The sequence below is a fragment of the Microcaecilia unicolor genome, chromosome 2 (assembly GCF_901765095.1).
Source record: "Microcaecilia unicolor chromosome 2, aMicUni1.1, whole genome shotgun sequence".
NCBI lineage: Eukaryota > Metazoa > Chordata > Amphibia > Gymnophiona > Siphonopidae > Microcaecilia > Microcaecilia unicolor.
In genome coordinates, this window is record NC_044032.1 from 350407041 (window position 1) to 350425862 (window position 18822).

An 18822-nucleotide genomic window follows, 5' to 3' on the forward strand; every position below is an offset into this window, starting at 1 on the left:
TATCGGCCGAGGCCGGCCATCTGTTAACCACGCCCCCATCCCGCCTTCGGTACACTGCCGACACGCCCCCTTGAACTTTGCGACGGAAAGCAGTTGAAGCCGGCCAAAATCGGCTTTCGATTATACCGATTTGGCCGGCGTTAGGAGAAGGCCGCCGGCCATCTCCCAATTTGTGTCGGAAGATGGCCGGCCTTCTCCTTCGAAAATAAGCAGGATAGCCAGCTAGGTGCGGATATTCAGCGGTCAAAATAAGGCACTTATATAGCAGGCCTATTTTTGATTGCTAAAAAGTTAACTGGTTAGTGCTGAATATCGGTATAGCTGGTTAACATTTTAAAGGCCACTGAATATACAATATAACTTAAATGCAGCAGATGACATTTAACTTATTCTGGTCACCATTGCCACTGATTCACCTCTAAAAGAATTAATGATACCGGTTCACTGGAGTCCAACTTTGAAATGCAAGCAATGAAAACCTAGAAACCTTTAAAATTGGGGATTCATGTGCTCTTCAAGTGTTTTTTAACTTCTCAACAAAATGAAATACAAAGCCCTCATATTATATTCCCCTTCCATTTTTATAAATTCTTAATTTCAGTTCTTATCTTCTCCTGTTTTCATGATTTTAAAAATAAAATAACAAGAAAACAGGGTTGTTTAAATGAATGCGATTAGATGAGCTGAAATCTTACTGTCCAAGTGGAATGCCCTAGTGACAGCACTGGAAGGAAGAGAAGCATTCTTTGGATTTTAGCCTGGAACATGATTTTTGTTGCACAGCTGAGTACAAGAAAAGTGAAATGTTTCATAGAAATACATGCTTCATCTGTTGGTGGAGTGCAGCTCACAGAGGCACTTCCCTGCCTCACAGAAAAAAAAATGCATTAATGAAGCTCTGAGGCTGAAATGTTATGACAAGGCGTCTACTTCAATCTGCACTTAACTGCTTAAAGGCTCTGCAGAACTCAAGATATCAGGCTGGAGACAGAGCTGCAAAGAGCTGGCTGCCCACGGACAATGCCATCTTAAACAGTTAATGCGGTGTGATAAAGCCAAGTGGGGCATTCCAGCAGAATGTTGTTATAAGCAAGAGCTAACTAAACCAGACAAGAGCAATTATATACATAAGGGGCAGGTAGGTAAGACTGAAACTCCTTGGAAATCAAACATTTTAAAGAACGTTTGTCATATGACAATGCAAAACGTTTTCCCTGGGGTAGTTTAGGGCTGGTTGCATGAATCCAATTCTTAATGGTGGAACTATATTACATGCAGTGGTTAAGGCCATCTAGGGAAGTGGGAATATTATAGTGTCACATCAATAATGTAATACTAGCACATTTGGGGGATTACTACAGAATACGCTACAGTAAATAGAAGTGTAGCCTGTTGCCATGGTGACCACCTGCTTAGCCACGGAGTTCTTTAATCAATCAGTCTTACCCTTGGTCAGCTAGACCTCAGGTGTCCTTTTTGCCAAGGGTCTCTTCACTCTATGCAACGGTGTGATTTAGGGTCCCTTTTACAAAGCGGCAGTAGGGCTACCTTGCGAGTATCCTACGCAGAATCAAAAGAAAATAGCAGACCAAATGGAATCTGTCCATCAATAAATTTATTTACTGCAACATATAAAATTTATAAACAAGGTGCCTGACACGGCCATGTTTTGCCCACAATTGGGCTGCATCAGGGGCATACAAAGAACTGTTAATAGATACATAAAAAGCACATGTTAGAAAAAATCATAAGGTACTAAAATAAATAAATAAATACATTAAAAAATCTCTTTCAAATAAATACATAAATATAAACAACATATTGTGATATGAATAAAAAAGTAATAAAAACATGTCCCCTGATATTCAGCTGGCAGCGGACAGCGTTTTGTCCGCGGCCAGGTTTTTTTTTAAAGCTTCAGACTTAACTGGTCATGGGTTAGTGAATAGGACAGCTATTTATACGGCCTTATTTATCCATTAATTAAAATTTACGCATTTGGATCCACATGTAAAATTTAATAATATAAAGGACAATAGCTGTTCATCATCATGTAGTGATTGTTGTAAAAATCTTTTTTATGATGAGCAGAGCCTCCTTTTGTAGGATAACAGTGTATAAAGACACCACATCAAGAGTAACTAATTGTAGACCCTCCAGTGGACCGGACCACCCAGCAAGTAAGTTCATGAACTGCGTAGAGTCTCTTATATATGATCTCCCTTCAGCCACTAAAGCTCTCAAAAAGGTGTCAAAATGAAAAGGCACAGTCGCTTCAATCTCCACAATGTATTGAAGACAGAAAAAAACCACCTTAGACACCTGAGGGTCAAAGAACAGATACTGGTCAATGGTTATACCCAGGATTTTCATAGAAGAAGCTAACGGGCAAGTTATATTATCAGTCATGAAATTCTGAATAACCACAGGATGATAGGAATTAGTCAGAATCAGGAATTTGGGTTTGTCTTTATTAAGTTTAAGTCTGAATTCAGCAGCCCAGGATTCCATCAAATTCAAGCCTGATTTGTTGGTAGGCAAGATCTCTGATAAATTCTCCAAAAAACAGAATATACCGTAAATGGTAACATCATCAGCTCATTCAAAGACCTTAAAATTTCTGGATTGCAGTAAGCTACCTAGTGGAGCTATCATCAAATTGAACAGGATAGGGGACAGGGGAAAGAAATAGACCAATAAAAGAAAACATGAAGAACTTAAAAAAAATCATAAGTGACATCAATAGTTTAAAACATAAAAATGATCTTATAGAAAAACCGATAAGTCTGTATCTTGGTTCAATCCATGAAGAGAAGCTGTATAGAATCTGATGACAAATCATTATTCTGTCTTCAGCAGCAGTTTGTTTATATTTCCTTTCCAAAATGGTCTTGGCACTGCCAAGACAAAAGAATTGGTAATCATCAAAAGAGCACCCTTTAGAGATAGAAAGTTCCATGAAGGGTTTCTTTCTCACTTCTCTTTTGATAGTACTTGTGCTCAATAATGCACTTATTGAATTGTCTCTTGGTTTTCCGAATATATAAAAGTTTGCATGAGCAAAGTTCAATATATACAACTTCTTCACTTTTCCAATTAAAGAAGTGTTGAAGGTTATATTTCTTCCTGGTCTGTGGTTGAATGAAGGTGCTGATCTTTATGTTTACATTACACACAGAGCAACTACCAAACTTATAATGACTAGACAGTAACATTTTGTTGATGATGAATGGTTTTGGTAGAGTTGAAGGTACGAACATATCAGATTACATTCTGTTTTGTATACAACCATAGATCTTTTTTCAGAAAAATGATCAAGGCTTTGAACAATGTGCCATTGCATTTTAAGAATCTTAACTATATCTTTAGATAAATGTATGAAAGGCATCATGCAGATTACTTTATGTATATTAGATCTTTTTGCTGGTCTCAAATGTAATTGTTTATGGCGCTCATTTTCAATGCAAATGGACGTCTCAAGCAAACAAACGTCCATCTGCCCAAACCATCCAAATTACGATTTTGGAATGGCAGAATTTTGATGTCCTACACTGCAGTGTGTCCAAATAGCAAGGGGGCATGTTGTGGGTGTGTTTTGGGGGGACTAGGGAGGGGCCAAAATTAGGACATCCAACAGCGATAATCAAACAGGAAGAAACATCCAGGTCCAAAATGAACATTTTTAACATTTTTTATTTTTTTTGAAATTTAAAGAAGTATTTATTAAATATTCAGAGCTAACACAAAGACAGATGTCGAAAGAAATAAATCATCATGTACTCGCATTACAGAACATCATTAAAAATCTCTGATAAATATCCAAGAACACCTTAAGAACAACTTCTATACTTTGTAATTTAGTTTTATTAAAATACTCCCTAACCCATTCCCCACCCCCCCCCAAAAAAATCCTCTCCCTCTCATCCCATTCAATCTCCAAAAACTCAAAATGAACAGTTATAACAGGCACCCAAATATCCTCCCACTTTATCAAAGTGTGATGTCATATAGCCCACAACCTCTCCATTTCACAAACATACCACAGCTTATTCAACTATGAAATCAAGGAAGGAACTTGAGGAGACTTCCAATGAGCAGCTAGCGTAACTCTAGCAGCTGACATAGCATGACGAACCAAAACACCCTGGGTTAGACCTGGAGGAGTACCTGGAAACAAGAAAAATTCTGGGGACCACTTAATAGATTTTGAAAGCATTTTCTGAAGTCTATATTGGACTGCCTTCCAAAATGCTCGTACCTTAGTACAGGTCCACCAGAGATGACCCATGGTACCCCTCTGGCCACAACCCCTCCAGCATAGAGGCGAAACTGCCTTAAACATATGATGCAAACGAACAGGAGTCAAATACCGCCTATATGAAAGTTTTACTGCATTTTCTTTAAAAGGAACTGAAACAGACGTCTTTAATAACGCATGTTCCATATGTGACCAAACATCATCACCCAATGTCAAACCTAGCTCCCGATGCCAATGCATACGATGCTCAAATTTTTTATTTTTAAGCAATTTAATAGAATTTTACAAGAGAACTCTTGATCAGAAAAGAAGTATCACATAACAGGAGAATTTTATACATTACATCATCAAACATATCAAATAACACCTAATAATTCTCCCCCCAATTAATAAGAAAACATATAAAGAAATCAAAAGCTGATAATTCTATCTCAAAGTCTACAAAGAGGACAGGGACCAAGGCACAATTCAGAGGAAACAGATTCATTAGAAAAAAGAAGAAAGCCAATACCAAGCTAAGCACACATCTTTACAGAGTAGATGATAACACAGATGGTGATTGAGGAGGAGTGACTATAGAGTTCAAGAATGTCATTAAATGCAAGGGTTCAAAGAAAATATATTTTGTTGACTGCAGCTTTACCACACATTTACAAGGAAAATTAAGCCAAAATATACACCCTAGCTGCAAAACATGTGGGCGCAATTTTAAAAAGGACTGGCGCCTCCATTGGGTTTGTCTAGAAATATCAGGAAGATCTCTAATGATTCAAAAACATTTCTTGCTGATGACGGAAAAATAACCTCAAACTCCAATCATGATCAGGTTGAAGAACAAAGTCCACAATCAACGTGACAGTCTGCATACCCATATTATTATCTTCAATCATCGGAGTCTAATTCAAGTTATCAAAGGGTATTTCAGCCCCCTCTGCTATTGGTTGTTCTGAAGATTTTTTTAAACATAAGGTAACAAATAGTTAGATTGCTCTGGTACTTTCAAAACCTCAGCAAGATATCTTTTAAAAGTAATAAAGGGGGTAATAGATGGCAATTTCATGAAGCTAATAACGCGAAGAGTTTTCAGTCTTCGTTGCTCTTCTACATTTTCAGCTTTCCTTCTTAGCACCAAATTCTCTTTAATTACTGCAGATTGCCCTTCCTTAAGCTTCATAATCTCATTCTTATGTTTGAACTTTATGTCTGAGTCACTAGAGTAGAACTTTTCTTGGGGAAAAAAAAATTCTTCATGGACCGCAGTGCCAAGGATGTGCTTGATCAGTGCAGACCATTTCATCCGGTGCAGAGCTATATGCCTGAAATGTCCTTGATGACCTAGTCTAGGTGATCAATCGCTGCAATACTGGAATGGCATGCAACATATGCCACCAACTTCAGCTCTGCTGTCTTGACAGAGTGGTCAATACTCTTTGAGTGACAGCCGGCATCAAATAAAGTCTGAGCACTGGAAAAAAGCATTGCGTTCTGCTTATTTTTGGCTGTAGAGGCATGGCTAACCAAATCAGCATGATGCGCACGGATGGCAAAAAGCTTTAGTATTGTCACCTGGCACACTGCATATCCAGTCCTTTAAGGCATCATCTTTTTCCCAGTTCTTGCTGTAACGTTTTCCATACTGTACCCACTTTCCCATGATGACTATTGAGTAATGGAATATGGAACATCGAGATGTTCTTGTTCACATGTTGGCTGTACTGTGGGACTTGCACGGCAATCGGTAAACAAGCTGTGGTAAACATAAGGACAAAAAGATCATTAGCTAAGTGTGATCCACAAATACAAACATAAAATTACCCTTGTCCAATTTCTATTTCCATTTCATAGTTCTTAATAAGACAGCAACAAAGCAGTGAGGCAAATACCATGTAAAATTTGCCTCACTTCTTTGTTGCTGTCTTCTACGTGTGCGTGAGGTTCTACATTTTCTCCTCCTTCCTGCTTTCCTTCATAGTTCTTAATAAAACATAATATCTTTATCTATATAAATAATTCTCACCTGGAACATTCTGAAGCTCAGTCTGTCAGAGGGAAACACTGAAGGGTAGGCTGTCAGACACTCACTCTCACTCACATGCACCACTCACTGTCACTCCTAGACCCGCCCTCAGCCACGCCCCTTCCGCACATAATTCGCTACCCCAACGTTCTAAATGAAGCCTCCAACCGGAAGTTGAGGCGTCGAGACCACTTTTCGCCCATTGCTGTGTGCCCCGCCCTCACGTCAGAACGTGATGACGCTGAGGGCGGAGCACTCACACTCCATGAAACGCCATCGACGACGGCGCAACACTGACGCTCCAGGAAACGAGATCTCAACCGGCACACACCCAGCTGTCACTGCCCCCCCTTGGCGCATAGAAACAGAACGCGAAACTGCTGCGAGTACTCCCACAGCACAGCCAATGCAGGAAATACTGACATGGGGAAACGGAGCTCAAACATCAAATGACAACGGTGCTGGTACAGCAAGGCTGGACGGGGAAGGTCACCGAGGCAACAGGGTTTCACTGATCGAAAGACGCTTCACTGCTGATCTGCACAGTACACCGCACAAACACGAAGCAACTCCACCCCCTCTAACAGCTGCATGACGAACATGAATGCAAAGGTACCCAGTGCACAGGCATCAACAGCTTCAGGGTCACCAGGTTCAAAACTTGCCTTCTACCATGCTGGGATTTACAGCCTCACCAACTTTCACTTTTCCTTTCACAGCTGCCCTTCCATCCCTATTTGCTCTTCACACCAGAGGAGGGGGTGCTCACACCACAGAGGGAGGAGAGGAAGGTATCTCTCTCTCTCTCTCTCTCTCTCACACACACACACACACACACACACACACACACACACACACACACACACACACACACACACACACACACACACACACACTCGCCCCCAGACTCACTCACTCTCTGTCACACACACACACACACACACACACTCGCACATTCACTCTCTCTCTCTCTCACACTCACTATCACACACACTCTCTCTCAAACATACACACTCCCAGGAAAACCTTGCTAGCGCCCGTTTCATTTCGCTCAGAAACGGGCCTTATTTACTAGTGTTACAATAAACCCCCATTTTTTATGACAGAACTTTATATTCCTTCCCTCAAACACAAAACTGGCCAATTTATTTGTTTTATTCCCTTTCCCTCCCAACCCCCCTAAAATTCAACATTTTATTTCTAGATTATAGTTTGTAATTCCTGGGTTGTGGGTCCCTTAAATCAACCCATCCTCCCGGCCGTAGTTTGTCTCCAGTGGCGTCTCTAGACATAAATATTTGGGGTGGCAACAGTGGGGCATGCTAGGTATTTGTGTGGTGAGGGGTGGGGGGGTCAAAATGACATTTCCATACATAACCTCCTCTACTTTTACATTAGCAATTTAATATTGATTTTTGGGATATGTACAATGAAGATGCATGAGATAGGTCTGTGTACCAAGGAGGCATTATGACAATCTCTCTCATCCATCTTCATTGTGGATATCCTGAAAACACAACTGGATGCACTGCTCCACCAGAAGTGGAGACCCACTAGTCCTGAGCATTTTTATTTTTCAAACAGGCCAGACACTATGAAAAATAACACAAAACCCTGCAAAAGACATTCAAAACCTATATAAAAAACTTACCAAATCCTAATAGCCCTAACCCACCTATGAAGACAGACCCTAGAGTACCAAAATAACCTGCTACTGGGAAACTTCCTGTGCAGCGCGTCTCCCCTCTTCCCTTCCTATACAGCCTTTCTTTCTCTCCCTCCCATTCCATCCATGTGCATTTCCCCTCTCCCTGCCCTGTCCTGCCCTCTTATCCAAGTGCATTTCCCCGTCTCCCTTCCCATCATGTAGCACCTCTCCCTCTTTGCCCCCAATGCAGCGCCTCTCTCCCTCTGGCAGCAGCAATCCTCAGTTGCTGCTGCCTGTGCACACAGTGCTGGCTCCAAGAATTGACATGGCGGCTGCGACCAGTGGCGTAGCAAGGGGGGGGCGGGAGGGGCGGTCCGCCCCGGGTGTCAGCTCAGGGGGGGTGCTCCCTGCCAGATCCCCCCCCTCGGCACATCGACACACACCCCCCCGACCAGCTCCAGCACCCTACCTTTAAAAAGAATATCGGAATCGGAGACGAGGTGCAGCACCTCGCGCCTGCCCTGCACGTAAAAGAAATGTGGACCGTCGGGCCTTCCCTCGCTCTATCTGTCCCGCCCTCCGCTGACGCAACTTCCTATTTCCGCAAGGGCGGGACAGATAGAGCGAGGGAAGGCCCGACGGTCCACATTTCTTTTACGTGTAAGGCAGGCACGAGGTGCTGCGCCTCGGATTCCGATATTCTTTTTAAAGGTAGGGTGTGGGAGCTGGTCGAGGGGGGGATGTCATCATGCTGCACCCGGGGGGGGGGGGGGGGCAACAGCGAACCGCCCCGCCCCGGGTGGCAGCCCCCCTCTGCTACACCACTGGCTGCGCCCTCTCACAGTAGTCTCATGAGAGTTTGTAGCCATAAGGTGCTGCCTCACCTACCTCTCTGGTTTTTTCCAAGGAGGTTTTGATAACAGGAGACTGCATGAGCCTACCAAGATGGTGGCAGCTGCATTGGGGAGAATTAAAACCTGGTTGGGTCTAGTGGGTGGAGACTGGCTTCAGGTTTCATACCATCTCTTGTATCAGACCTCCTTGCTAAGCTCAGGCATGTAACAATTCATGAAACTGGTACATTTCTACTGCAGGGTAGCATGGCACCCACACATAGCATCCACTTTTTTACAGCCCCCTTTCCTCCCTGCCTGCACCCACCTCCACCTAGCTACGCTATTGACCCACACATAGAATCCACCTTTTTAATAGCCCCCTCCCTCCTTCCCTGCACCTACACATAGCATCTTCCTTTTTACAGCCCCCCCTCTCTTCCTCCCTGCACTCACACATAATTTGTAATTCCTGGGAAACTCTGGCTGTCTTGTGAGTCCCTCAAATCACCCCCCCCCCCCCATCCATAGTCTCTCACTGCTCTCTCCTCTTCTCTTGTGCACCACAGTACTGTCCATCTTCATCTCTCCAGTGCTGACAGTGCTGCTTCTGCACTGTCTCCTCCTCCTCTCCCTCTGCTCCTGGCTTGAATCAATGAGTGATGCAATCTTGAAGCTCTTCTCTCTCCGTCCTCCAGTGTAGTGGCGTAGCCACAGGTGGGCCTGGGTGGGCCAGGGCCCACCCACTTAGGGCTCAGGCCCACCCAATAGTACCACATATTTAGTGGTAGCTGGTGGGGATCCCAAACTCAGCCAGCTGAAGACTTCTCCCTAATGGTAACGAAAACACTACTCTCCACGATACCAGCACCTGCGCATTCTCAGTTTTCAGCGCATGCATACTGCAGACTGCCATGGTGGAAAGAAGCATTTCCCCGCCAGCTGAGATATTTTTGTTGGTGGTGGTTGGGGGGGGGGGGGGGGGGGAAGAGCACTTGGTGCCCACCCACTTCTTGCCTAGGTCCACCCAAAATCTGTAGTCTGGCTACGCCCCTGCTCCGGTGAGTGGTACTTTTCACAGACTCTCTCCTCTCTCTCTCCAGAGTCCTCCAACACCATGAGGTGCATCGGGGGGGGGGGGGGGGGCAAGGCATTTTGTAGTCTGCCAGATCCCACTTCTCTCACCCTCCTATTGGTCAAATTTGGCCAATAGGAGGGCGAGCAGACAGACCGTGGGAACATCATCCAACCCGCAAACCATGGAGGTGGAACCCACCCAAAAAGTCATGACCTGCAACTTTAAAAAAATTACCATGGGGAGACGCATAAACCCACCCAATTCTGTAGGAAAAATGCAGAACTGGCAACATTTCTATGTAGGATTCAGCTTCCTCCACAGCCCTTGCAGCTCAGCCCATCCTTCCTGTGACTACCTACTATAAATCATTTCTATAGCGCTACCAGTCGTACGCAGCGCTTCACAATTGAACATGAAGAAAAGACAGTCCCTGCTCAAAAGAGCTTACAATCTAAATCAGGACAGACAGACAGGACCAATAAGGATAAGGGTAGGACAGACAGAAGGACACATAGGGAAAGTGACTATTGAAGAGAGGAAGACAAGATAAAGGTTATGAGCAAGTGACAAGTTAGGAGTCAAAAGCAGCATCAAACAGGTAGGCCTTTAGCCCAGATTTGAAGGCGGCCAGGGATGGAGCTAGACGTAACGGCTCAACTACCAGACTAGCTCGACTAGAAGCCTTCTCATTGGCTGGATTCTACCGCAGTCTCTGCAGTGGAAGAGGGGTGGGAATTGGAGAGCTGTTGGGCTAAACTCTGAAAAATATCCACAGTCACTGAGCCAGATAATTCACAAATTATTAGATTCCTGAAAAAAATCCAGACAGTTGGCAATCCTAGCCTCCTGAATCCTGGCCACAACTGACAACCCCCCCACCCCCGCCCTAATCTTTTGGCGAGTCAATGTATCCACTGAAGGCCTTGCAAGGCAGGATTACTCCTTTGCACCAACTGTGCTGTCTGCTCTGTTGCTGACAAAGGAAGGGACCAACTGGATCAAAGATAAAAAATAGCATATGGGGGCAGTGCTGGGGGATTCTGTGAATACCTTGAAGGCCCTGACCACACACCACTCCCAGGTTTCTGTCTTATCTCCTGTATTATTCAATATTTTTCTAAGTCCTTTAGCTGCCCTTATCCAATCGTTCAACATTTTATATTACATTTACGCGATGACATTCTTTTGGTATATCACACAGATGGTGTCCAGCCTGATCTTCGGCCTCTTCAAACGTGTCTCTTTTGCAGTAGCAGAATAGTTAAAAGACAATCAATTAGTATGAGGAAGGCTAAAGAGGTTAGGGCTCTTCAGCTTGGAAAAGAGACAGATGAGAGGAGATATGATTGAGGTCTATAAAATCGTGAGTGGTATAAATCGATTTTTTACTTGTTCCAAAAGTACAAAGACTAGGGGACACGCGAGGAAGTTATATGGAAATACTTTAAAAACAAATAGGAGGAAATATTTTTTCACTTAACAAATAGTTAACCTCTGGAACACTTTGACGGAGGATGTGGTAACAGCAGTTATTGTATCTGGCTTTAAAAAAGGTTTGAACAAGTTCCTGGAAGAAAATTCCATAGTCCGTTATTGAGATGGGCATGAGGAAGCAACTGCTTGCCCTGGGACTGGTAGCATGGAATGTTGTTATTATTTGGGTTTCTGCCAGATACTTGTGACCTGGATTGGCCACTGTTGGAAACAGAATACTGGGCAAGATGGACCATTGTTCTTATATAACACAGATAAAACTATTTGTTGGATTTCAAATCACTTACCCCAACCATCTGTTACACCCATTCTTTTTGGTATTCCACAGCAGCCTGTGAGCTCGATTAAATATTTGGGAACCATTATTGACTCTCGTCTTACCTTTCAGGAACAAATTTCTGTGGTAGTGAGATCAGGCTTTTTGGTGCTTTGTTAGCTTCACAGTGTAAGACCACTTCTCACTGCAGAAACACTTTACATACTCTATCACGCTTTTATTACTTCACAAATGGATTACTGTAACATTGTTTATGCAGAGCTTCCGCAGTCAGCTTTAAAGCGTTTGCAATCTCTTCAAAATACAGCGGCATGATTCCTATGCCATGTGAACGTCGTGATCACATTATTCCTTTATTTAAAAAACTATATTGACTTTCGGTATCCTTTAGAATTTAGTGCTATTTCTAACGTTTTGGATTTTAAGAGAGGGGACTCATGACTACTTGGCTAATTTAACAATACCATAGGCCTCAACCTGGCTTTTATGTTCAATGAATGACCATCATCTGGTTATCCCTCCTTTGTCTAGAGGGAAAGGGAAATGGGACTTGATATACCACCTTTCTGAGGTTTTTGCAACTACTTTCAAAGCAGTTTACATTTATTCAGGTACTTATTTTGTACCACCACTACTACTACTACTATTTAGCATTTCTATAGCGTTACAAGGCGTACGCAGCACTGCACAAACATAGAAGAAAGACAGTCCCTGCTCAAAGAGCTTACAATCTAATAGACAAAAAATAAATAAAGTAAGCAAATCAAATTAATTAATGTGAACGGGAAGGAAGAGAGGAGGGTAGGTGGAGGCGAGTGGTTACAAGTGGTTACGAGTCAAAAGCAATGTTAAAGAGGTGGGCTTTCAGTCTAGATTTAAAGGTGGCCAAGGATGGGGCAAGACGTAGGGGCTCAGGAAGTTTATTCCAGGCGTAGGGTGCAGCGAGACAGAAGGCGCGAAGTCTGGAGTTGGCAGTAGTGGAGAAGGGAACAGATAAGAAGGATTTATCCATGGAGCGGAGTGCACAGGAAGGGGTGTAGGGAAGGACGAGGGTGGAGAGATACTGGGGAGCAGCAGAGTGAGTACATTTATAGGTTAGTAGAAGAAGTTTGAACAGGATGCGAAAATGGATAGGGAGCCAGTGAAGCGACTTGAGGAGAGGGGTAGTATGAGTAAAGCGACCCTGGCGGAAGGTGAGACGGGCAGCAGAGTTTTGAACCGACTGGAGAGGGGAGAGGTGACTAAGTAGGAGGTGTTTTAATTTCCCCCTCTTGGACCTCTTTCTGACTCCAGATCACACGGGGGACTAAAGATACCTATTTCACATAACAGGTTCTGGGTGGTTTCTCCAACCTCCATTGTCACCCAATCACAAGGAGGTCTGCTCTGGGTTTGCATTAGGGGCTGTAATAGAATTCTAATTCCCATAACTACTGCTTTCTGTCTTCCTGGATCTAGGTATACTCTGGGCCATTTATGTTCCCAGATAATGCCTAATAAAAATCTGTCTAAGTTTCTCCAGAGACTGAGTGTATGTAATCTGCCTTGTAAACTAAATGTAAGGTAAAGAGAAGATAGAATAAAGACAGAGATAGATTTGAATAGATAGATACATTTTATTTCTTACCCAAAGACAAGTCTTCAAGTTGGTACAAGCACAGACATCAGACTTTAATCAGGTACATTCAGCAGAGAGATTCTGAGTACAACCGGACAGAGCTTCGCCCTCTGAGAAGACTCTCAGTTAAGGCACATTTTCCCCTCTTTTATACACAACCTCTCCATAGAAGTCAATGGTGGGAAACCTAGCTCTCAATTTCTGAGATGATACGTTCCCACGCGGGCTTATCAGTATGTTTTGGGAACAAGTTCTTTTTTCACATCTCATTTCTGAGACACCTGTTCCCTGTTGCAATAGTTTTCACATACTTTTCACACCATCTTAAGAACTCTGTAATAGGCTCCATTTTGTTCATCTTAAGAACTATGTAATAGGCTCCATTTTGTTCATCTGAGCCATCCCTTTTGTTTTTGTTTTCCCCAGTACAGGAGCTGAATTTGAATTAAAAATTGTACCAATTTGTAGCAGGACTCATTATTCAGAACCGCTTTTTACAGATTCTCAAATATTAAATCATGTACTTGTTATTTGGCCTAGTCAGTACTTCTTTAGTTATTTTAGCTGTTAAAGGTATGTAAATTGACCCATCACTATTCCAGTGGATGGATCCCAAGCGGGGACACATATTAACTTACAGGAAAAGCAAGTCCTTGCGCAGCCAGTCATAGATTTTTAAACCTGGCTGGTATTTTTACAGCCTGGGTCCTAAAATCTGGCCTTCCCACCCTTCCGGTGGGCATCCAGTGAGGGTCTCTTGCTGTACTATAATTATACAGAGGCCAGCAAGAAGCCGATTGCAGTAGTCTAAACGAGAGGTGACAAGGGTGTGGATGAGGGTTTTGGTAGAGTGCTCGGAAAGAAAGGGGCGGATTTTACGGATGTTGTAAAGAAAGAAACGACAGGTCTTGGCAATCTGCTGGATATAAGCAGAGAAGGAGAGAGAAGAGTCAAAGATGACCCCAAGGTTTCGAGCTGAGGAGACAGGGAGAATGAGAGAGCCATCAACAGAAATAGAAAACGGGGGGAGCGGGGAGGTGGGTTCGGGGGGAAAATGAGAAGCTTGGTTTTGGTCATATTTAATTTCAGGTGGTGTTGAGACATCAAGACAGGGGTAATGGAGGGTTAAGTGACTTGCTCAAAGTCACAAGGAGCTACAGTGGGAATTGAACTCAGTTCCCCAGGATCAAAGTCCACTGCACTAACCACTAGGCTACTTCTAGAGCCCACTGGGAGTCCATCTGGTCCAGTGCTTTTTTTTCTTTTTGATCCCTGCTTTGTGGACTAGCTTGCCCCATGACTTGCGAGTTAAATTGGTTTAAAAACCTATCTGTTTTCTAAGGCTTTTAATGCCCCATGATCACTGGAAAGTTTGATGAGAGCAGTGGTTTTATACATATTTTTGTTTGTTTGATTGCTGTTTCTAGTGTGTTTCTGATACCTTTCCTGTCAGCAAAATGGATTTCCTTCTCTTTTAATGTTTCCTTTTGATTTGTCTTGGCTGGTCCAATTTTTTGAGATTAATCAAGTCTTAGAAGTAAACAGAAACAGAAACATTCATCCTGGAGACTCTCGCCATGTTGCTCCTGTACCTACACACTGTTGGCGGAAATGCCGATAACAACTTGAACAGCACCCTCCTGTGCTGCTAAACTCAGTAGCCAATTGCACTGGTCTGCCCCTGCTACCGGAACCAGCAAACCCTCTTTGGTGAAACCCAAACAAGGTAAATCCAGGAGCATAGCTGCTAGCCTCATCGGAGGACTCTGCACTTCAGGATTGAGAGAAGTGTCTACTTCAAGTGGGGGGGGGGGGGGGGGGGAGCAGTTCACCTCCTGCTGCTAGTCTCAGAACTAAACTAGGAACCGCAGATCGGTCCTTAGCTCCCACCAAGGGAGAAACAGAAGCCGCAGGGTAAGCCCACTGTTTTCCCCTTCGCTTAGGCATATGTAGAAGGTCAATTGAAGGAATAACCACAAATAAAGTTAAGGTGGGAAAGAAGCAACTAACGGTGCTTCCTTCATGGCACCATCTTGATAAGAAAAAGAACATTTTTATTTAGACCTGTTTCAATCACGTCCAGGGTACACAAAGGTACTCTGATTCAGCAGCTTACAGCTGGAGGGATTAAGGCATGAACCTTCCTTAATCTCCCAGTGGTTACTGCCCCCCTCCCTCATCCATGAAAGTGACACTAGAAAGGGAAACTAGGCTCTCGGATAACATCAGGTATTGTGGGCATTCTGAACACAGCAGCAAGCAGGTCTGAAGGATAGCCTAGAGATCAGTATAGTGGACTATAAACCAAGGGATCCAGTAAATGTCCTATGACTAAGACAACTCACTGTCTGTGACCCTGAAGCAGCTAAGCGAAACGCTGGCCATTGTTGGTCCGGGGAGCATGCGGATTGCCAGGTGAGCGATGGCTTGGCTCAGAGCCTGCAATTCATTTAAGCTTTTTCAAGAAAAGTTTTTTGCTTGTGTATTACCAAAGTTTACCAATTTATTAGTAAAGTATGGACAAAAATAGTCAGAGAACAATATAATGAGAAGCAGTATATTAAAAGTTTTTCTGGAAGGTTTTTGCCCATGATGATTATACAAGAGATCGTTTATATCCTTATGGCTGTTTAAATCAGTTTAGATTTTGAGCTTTTTGAGGCTTTTCCTTCCTTTTTCATTTTATATTTTTCATTGAGTGGATTTTTGAGTGAGGTTATTTTGTACTATTTTGTTAATCCACACCCGATTTTTGTTGTTATAGTGGATGTTGCTTCAGCTTAACACAGCTTTTCCAAACTTAAGCTCGTGAAAAGCTATTTAAGATCTAGCATGAGCCATGACCGTTTAAAGGACTTGTTTATTATTGTAATTGAACAGAAGGAAAGTCAGAAAACTGACTGCAACCAAGCATTAGTTGAACTTATATCCAGCAGAGTTTATAGAATTTGGTTTTAGTAGCCTGGAGTCTGAAATTACATATTTGTAGGTAGATCTCGAAACATCATATATTTACACTGACGGTATTTCTGATATGATCAACTATGTGGTACCTGTTACTATCATTTACTAATATGTAACTTACCTATATATTGAGCAGAACAGTTAGACTTGTTTTAGTGGCAATGTTTAAATCTGTAATTTTTGCTATTTTATTTAACCCATGGTTAAAATTTTTTCATTTTAACCTTGGGATGGATGTTGCGGGATTCGCTGTCCCACTGTGGGTGCTCTCATTTCAAGCAGGGGAAGCAAAGTAGGAAAGGCCCAGGCTGTGTTCAGTTCCTGGGCTGGGTATGGAACGCTACTGTGAGTATATGTGGCATTGTGTTTTTGTGGTGATGGCAGCAATGATGTCACATGTGCATGCGCATTGAGGAGGAGAGCCCTGATGGCTTCGGAGGTGTCCTGGTCCTGGAGTTCAGGGAAGTTTGTGTGGGGCATAAGTTTATAAGAACACGTTTGCACATGCACAAAATGCACAGCACAGCATTTTTATAAAGAATTGGCCAAGAGAATGCTGGGAAAGGAAAGGGGCATTGGAGAGCCCAGAACAGCCCGAAAATGGCACGAAAAATTGCGCATGCCAAGTCCTTATAAAGCAGACTGGCACTGACACCTTCTCATTAAAATAACTATTTATAGTGTTTTAAATGCTCAGGCATTGTTATAAATTAAAGAATTCAGGTGCTCAGAGGTGCCAGAGATGTGTTATGACCCTTTTTTTAGTGAAGTTTGAAATGTGAAATGGTAAAAACTGTGAGTTTCCCTTTTGGGGTTAAAAGAGGTCTTAAGAATGCAGATGTTTACATAAATCTGTTTAAAGCATGGCTGTAAGGTGTTGCATGTGGTTGAAAACCTAAAACGAAGGGGTTTCTTAGAGTGTAATTTTAATGATTTAAAAATGGTAAGGGCTGTGCAGGGCTCTATGCAGGCATGTTGTAGTAGCCTAATGGTTAATGCAGTGGGCTTTGATTGTAGCAACCTGGGTTCAATTCCCACTGCAGCTCTGCATGACCTTGGGCAAGTCACTTAACCCTCCATTGCCCCAGGTACAAAAAACTTAGATTGTGTACAGTGCTGCGTCTAGTAGCACTACAGAAATGATTAGTAGTAATATAGAATTCTAGGGGCATAAATCTGCTTGGCTGCACAGTCCCAGAAGAAGCCTGTTTCTAGGGACAATTTTAGAGTCTCTGGGGAGAAGACAGTTGGGCTAAGGAGGAGGAGTTTGAGTGGTTGTTATCTGTGGGGGCCTTTTACTAAGGCGCACTAGGATGTCACTGACATTTAGCATGCCATAAATATTAGCACACACTAAAAACGCTAGCACGCCTTAGTAACTTCGGTAAAGCATTGAAGACTCATCTCTTTAACAAAGCTTACCACAATGACACCACCACTTACTTGATAATCTGAATGATTTCTCCTTTTACTTGATTATTTTATTATGTTATCCGTATTTTATAAGTATTGCCAATTGAATGTTTACTCTTTTTCCTGATTGTTTATTATGTCATCCATATTCTTTATATAATACCAATTGTATGTTTACTCTGGACTGGCGAAAGCCATGACGGAAAATTGTAAGCCACATTGAGCCTGCAAATAGGTGGGAAAATGTGGGATACAAATGCAACAAATAATAATAATAAAAGAGGCCTTGTGTGATTTGTGTGAGAGGACGTTTGAACAGAAATAAATTTGAAAATTATAAGGAGGGCAAGATAAAGAATGTTTGATTATTATTTAAGGAAATTGTTTGGTAAAGAATTTAGGTCCTTTCCTGAATTTAAAGGATTTTTTCTCTCAAAGACTAAGAGTTAAGGGTGGTGGTAGTTCTGCCCCCCTATCGTGCACCATTTCCACAGGGGGTTACCCGGCAGTAATCAGGCAGTGTCGCGCACTGCTCAGTTATCGACGGGTTTCCACGGGAGCCCTTACCGCCACCTCAGTGGGTGGTGGTAAGTGCTCCCTCCCAAAATGGCCATGTGGCAAGTGTGAACTTTTCACACAGCCATTTCATTTTTGGTTATTTTCACCTGCTGCAGTAAAAGGGGCCGTGGTGCGTGGTAAAAACGGCTGCAACTGCTAGTACAGGACTCCTTTTACTTAAGCTTTGTAAATGGGCCCCTAAGGTATTTAAAGTGAAGTGAAGAAATTTCAGAGTATTAAACAGAATTTACTTATAAATTCTTCAGTGTTTAAGTATAGAGAGTAAACTACTGTGGTTTTCGGACGATTTATAGAAAGTCTGAAGAGTCTGTCAGTGTGTGAGAAGTATTAAGCAGACATTTAAAAATAGTCTTTGGAATATATAAAAACATTAAGGGCCCTGTTTACAGAGGCACGCTAGCGTTTGTAGTTTGCGCTAACCTTGAAGACACCCACAGGAATATTATGAGCAAGTTACGAGTGCAAAAGGACTGTCCTAACTTTATCTAGTTAGCTCTCTGGATGGCAAGCTCAGTATTACCATAATCCAGATAGGGTGGTCAGTGCCAGCACTCTCTCAATATCTAGCACTGGCCACCCTGATACTAGTACTGAATACCTACGAGCTGATGCTTAGCATCACTTATCTGGTTCATAGTATCTA